Source organism: Elephantulus edwardii, unplaced genomic scaffold (assembly GCF_000299155.1).
Source record: "Elephantulus edwardii isolate Elephantulus edwardi_28Jun2011 unplaced genomic scaffold, EleEdw1.0 scaffold00001, whole genome shotgun sequence".
Taxonomy (NCBI): domain Eukaryota; kingdom Metazoa; phylum Chordata; class Mammalia; order Macroscelidea; family Macroscelididae; genus Elephantulus; species Elephantulus edwardii.
The window spans coordinates 24,402,653-24,408,652 of NW_006399751.1; positions in this window are offsets into that span (position 1 = coordinate 24,402,653).

Sequence of the window (6,000 nt, forward strand, 5' to 3'; positions counted from 1 at the left end):
TATCTAGGTGTGTTTTGGTCACGGATGGGCAATATACCCATGGGATTAACGTTCTCTGAAAACCCGCTGGAGGGTCAGCTATGGGTTCGTTCCAATACAACAACAACAAGAGGCAGCTCTGGTAACCTGTTGTTATGTGCCTTCGAGTTACCTGCGACTCATAGCAATCCTATTTACAACAGCCCTAAACCCTGCTCTATCCTTTGCAATTTTATAATCTCTGACACACCCACCCCCTTAACCCAGTCACTGAATCAATACATTTCATCCAGGGTCTTCCTCTCCTGCATTGTCGCTCCACCCTCCCAAGCATGACGTCCCTCTCAAGGACTGGTCTCAGAAGCATAAGCAAGTGATTGCAAAGACCATACCTGTATCGGGCCCACCTTAGTCTCCAGACTAAGTTGCTCTTCAGTATTTTGGAGAGGTCTCTGACAGCCGACTTTCCCAAATGCAATATGTCTTTTAATTTCCTGGCTGCTGGTGCCAAGAGTGTTGATTGTGGAGCCAAGGAAACGAAAGCTGTTTACCATCTCAATCTCTTCACCCTCCATCGTGATGCTGCCGATTGGCTTAGTAGTGAGAATCTTTGTTTTCTTGGTATTGAGCGTCTATCCATATTGAAGGCTGCAATACTTGACCTTCTGCAGCAAACGCTTAATGACCTCCTCAGTCTCAGTAAGCAGAATTGTGTCATCTGCATGATGCAGTTTGGTGACCTACTGGTAAAGAAACTGCACTGAAATATCCAAGGTACGTGGTTCAAATCCATTAGCTGCTCCACAGGAGAGGGTTGGATAATCTCTTGTGAGATTAACTGCCTTTGAAAACCCACAGGAGTGGCAGTGGGTCTTTCTGACTTGAGGGCAAACAACCAAGTCTCAGACAGACTTGACGGTAAACAACAACTTGGGCTACTGAATACAAAGATAGTTTTCTACATGCACAGTTATATCATACTGTCAGCTGCAACTCTGCCCTGCTCTCTGAGCACCATATGACTTTGCTCACAGAGCAAATCTCTCCAACACCGAAGACCTTTCAAGAATTAATGTTAACCCATTAACCAGAACCCCAGAAACCAGATCTGCCACCCAAGCAGATATATGCACACCCATGCTTATTGCTTCTTTGTTCACAATAGTGAAGAGTTGGAAACAACATGAGTGCCCATCAGGAAACAAATGGCTAGAGAAACTGTGGTATATTCACACACTGAAAAACTATGAACTCATGAAATATTATATATGGTGACCATGCCATGGAGGACATTATGCTGAATGAAGTAGCTCAGTCACAAAAATACAAATACTTCATAATGCCACTGTTATAAAACAGGACTGACATGGGGGTTGGGGGGAAAACTAAGAGGTGATACATAACATACAGGGCATTGAAACAGAGGCGGGAGAGAACTGTATAAAAGGAATATATGCTTAAGTATTATTGGCATGACAAGAGTCTAGAATAGGAGGTGCATAGTAAAATAGACTGGGGTGGGAGGGGCTATTGTATAACAATAAAATCATTTTCTCCAAAGGAAAAAAGTGAACTGGGGGGTGAGGAGGGAGGAAAATGTACAACAATGAATGAATGGAAATCCAAGTTCTCTATAAACTTTCATTAAAATCTCAAGAAAAATAGAATTAATGGTTTATAATTTTTCCTTTCATTGTACTTACTGGTGCAGGTCTAACATTCCACCTCTGCTCAATAAGGATTTGGGCTATCACCTCCAAGGTAGGAGGCAGGTTGAACTCTGAAACCTTGCTGGACAGTCAGCTATGAGTTATTCTGACTCATCCACACACAAAAATAACAACAAAGTTAGCTATGGAATTTTTTGGTACATATTGCCCTGGCTTTTCTTGTTACAATTTTGAACCATTCAGTGTTTCCTTGCTCTGTTCTGATAACTGCCTCCTGGTCCAAGTATAGGTTTCACATTAGCACGATCAAGTGTTCTGGGATTCCCATTCTTCTCATAGTCAGCCACAGTTTGTTATGATCCACACAGTCAAATGCCTTTGCATAGTCAATGAAACACAGATAGACATTCCTCTGCTATTCCCTGCTTTCAGCCAAGATCCATCTATCATTAGCTATAATATCCATATTACCATGACCTCTTCTAAACCCCGACTGCATTTTTGGTAGTTCTCTGTTGATGTGCTGTTCCAGTCGTTTTTGGATAATCTTCAGTAGAATCTTGTTTGCATGTGATATTAATGATATTGGTCAATAATATCTACACTCTGTTGGATCACTTTTCTTTGGAATGGGAGAAAATATAGATTTCTTCTAGTCAGTTGGCCAAGTGGTTGTCCTTCAGATTTCTTGGTACAACTTGGTGAACACATCTAGGGCAGCATCTATTAGTTGAAATATATCCATTGGTATACCATCAATTCATAGGGCCTTATTTTTTGCCAATTCTTTCAAAGCAGCTTGAACTTCTTCCTTCATCACCATAGGCTCTTGCTCTTATGTTCTTTCATGAAATTCTTCCATGTCTGCCAATTCCTTTGGTACAGTGACTCTATATACTCTTTCCATCTTCTTTTAATACTTCCTGGATCATTTAATATTCTGGCAACTCGAGGTTTGAATTTGTTCTTCAGTTCCTTGAGCTTAAGAAATGCTGAGTGAGTTCGGCCCTTTTGATTTTCTGACTCCAGCTCCTTGCACATTTCATTGTAATACTTCACTTTGTCTTCCCACGCTGCCTTTTGAAATCTCCTGTTCAGCTCTTTCATATCTTGAATCCTTCCCTTTGCTTTGGCTTCACAGCGCTCTAGTACAATATTCAGAGTCTCTTCAGACATCCATTTTGGCCTTTTCTTCCTCCTCTGTAATGACCTTTTGCACTCTTTCTGGATATTCTCGATATCCACCCACAACTCATTTGGTCCTCACTCATTGTTGTTCAAGGCCTCAAATCTGTTCCTGAGATGGTTTTTAAATTCAGGTGGGATAGACTCAAGGTCATATTTTGGTTCCTGTGGATTTGATTTAATTTTCCTCAGCTTCAGCTTGAACTTGCATATGAGTAGTTGGTGGTCTGTTCCACAATCAGCACCTGGTCTAGTTTTCACAGTTGATATTGAGCTTCTCCAAAGGTTCTTTCCACAGATGTAATAAATCTGAATCCTATGTATACCCTTTAGTGAAATCCATGTGTATAACCTGCATTTATGTTTCTTATAAAATGTATTTGAAATTAATAAATCGTTGATTATGCAAAATCCATTCTATCTCCAAATTAATTTCTTTCCCCAAGTCCATGTTTTCCAACTACTGATCCCTATTCTCTGTTCCTAACTTTTGCATTCCAGTCACCCATTATTATTAATACATCTTGACTGCACATTCAATCGATCTCTGACTGCGAAAGATGTTGGGTGACCCTGGAGGACATTATGCTGAGTGAAATATCTCAGTCACAAGAAGACAGATATGGCATAATTCCACTGTTATAAAACAGGACTGACATAGGGGTTGGGGGGAGACTGAGAAAGATGGGATAAATAATGAAACTGATGAGGAAGAGAACTGTTTAAAAGGGATATATGATTAGATATTATTGTTATGACGGGAGTTCAGAACGAAGGTAGCATAGTGGAGTGGATGTGGGGAGAGGGATTGAATAACAATGAAATAATTTTTTCTTTTACTTTCAAAAAAAGAAAAGTGAATGGGGGGCAGGGTGAAAAGTGCAATAATAAATGAATGGAAATCCAAAGTCTCTGTAAACTTTCATTAAAATAAAATAAGAAAAAATTTGGTTGGGAAGGGTGTATGCCGCGAATGTGTCCTATCTCCATAGATTTTCAGTCTATGTACAGAACAGGTTATCCAGGAGGCTGGGCTGTATGAGGAGAAATGTGGCATCAGGATTGGAGGAAGATTCATCAACAATCTGTGTTATGTGGATGACACATCCCTGCTTGCTGAAACTGAGGAGGACCTGAAGCACTTGCTGAAGAGGTCAAGGACTGCAGCCTTCAATATCAAGAAAACAAAGATTCTCACCACTGGGCCAAATGGCAGCCTTGTGATGGATGGTGAAGAGATTGAGATTGTAAACAGCTTTAGTTTGCTTGGCTCCACAATCAACACTCTTGACACCAGCAGCCAGGAAATTAAAAGACGTATTGCAATGGGAAAGTCTGCTGTTAGAGACCTCTCCAAAGTACTGAAGAGCAATGATGTCATTCTGGAGACTAAGGTGCACTGACACAGGTCATGGTCTTTGCAATCATTTGCTATATGTCAGAGATCTAGACAATGACTAGAGATGATAGAAGAAGAACTGATGCCTTTGAGCTGTGGTGTTGGAGAAGAGTATCGAATATACCATGGACTGCTAAGAAAATGAACAGGTTCATCCTGGAGAGAGTTAAACCAGGCTGGTCCTTGGAGGCAAGGATTCTGAAGCTTCCTCTGACATACACTGGCCATGTTGCAAAGTGGGATCAGTCCTTGGAGAGGGACATCATGCTTGGGAGGGTGGAGGGACAGTGCAGGAGAGGAAGACCCTTGATGAGATAGATTCAGTGACTAGGATAATTTAGGTAGGCATGTCGGAGATTGGCACAGTGCAGAGCAGGGTTTAGGGCTGTTGCACATAGCATTGCTACGAGTCACAGGCGACTTGACAGCACATAACAAGAACAGCATCTTTCTTGTTATATGCAATTAAGTAGACTACAACTCACAGCAATTCTATAATCAACAAATCTAAATCTTGCCCTATTTTGTACCTTTCTCACTTTCTGTGATATATTCAAGCTCACTGTTACAGTATGTCAATCAATATTGTTGAAAGTCTTCCATTTCTGACGTCCACCTTTCCAGCATATTTTTTTCCTGAGGATTGACATCTTCTGACAGTGTGCTCAATGTATGTAAGATAAAGTTTCACTATCTTTGCCTCTAAGGAGCACTCTGATTGCACTTTCTTCCATATTTTATATTTTTGGCACGCCATGGGATATTTAAGGACCTCTCCAAAGTGCTAAGGAGTAACAATGTTAGTTTAACGACCAAGGAGCCCCTGATGCAAACCATGGTCTACAGTTACTTTCTATGTGTCTGGAAATTGGACAATGAATAAGGATGACAAAAGAACTGATGCTTCTGAGTTGTATTGTTGAAAAAGAGCACTAACTATCAATCCCATGGATTGCCAAAAACTCCAAGTGGCATCCACTTCCTAAACAACATGTCTCTGGAAACTCTATGAACTTTGATAAGTGTCAATAGTTATAGAAAGGCTTCAGGCCATTTGTTCATAGGGTCGCTATGAGTTGTGCTTGACTCGAAGGCAATCAACAACAGCAACAACAACAAAAAATATGTTTTGGAGAAAGTACAATTGGGATGTTCCTAGGAGGTATGGATGGTGAAACTTCATCTCACATAGTTTGTTCTGTTTTTAGAAGGGGCTAGTCTTCGGAAAATGACATCATGCTTGGAAAGGTGGAGGATCAACATAAGAAAAGAAGACCCTAGACAAGCGAGATTGATACAGTGACTGTAAAAATGGGCTCACGTACATCAGAGATGGTGAGAATGACACAGGAGAAGGTAGGGTTCAGGTATGTTGTTCATAGGTTTACTAGGAGTTGGAGTTGGCTCAATGGCACATAAGAGTACCACAGCATGGGAGATGCACCATTCAGTGACTATTGTCACTGTGCCAACCCTTCTTGAAAGTTTTCCTTTCTTTCTCTAACCCTCTTCATTTCTCAGCATGATATCTTTCCCCAAGAATTGGACCCTTTAATGACGTGCCAAAAATATTTGAGACAAAGTTTCACCATTCTTGCTTCTAAAGAGTAGCCTGGTTTCACTTTTTCCAAGACAGTTTTGTTTGTATTTTTGGCAATCCAAGAGATATTTTGACAATCCATTGGATATTTACTATTGTGTGATATTAGTCATATTGGTGATATTGTCTGATAATTTCCACAATAATAGATCATCTTTTTTAAAAAA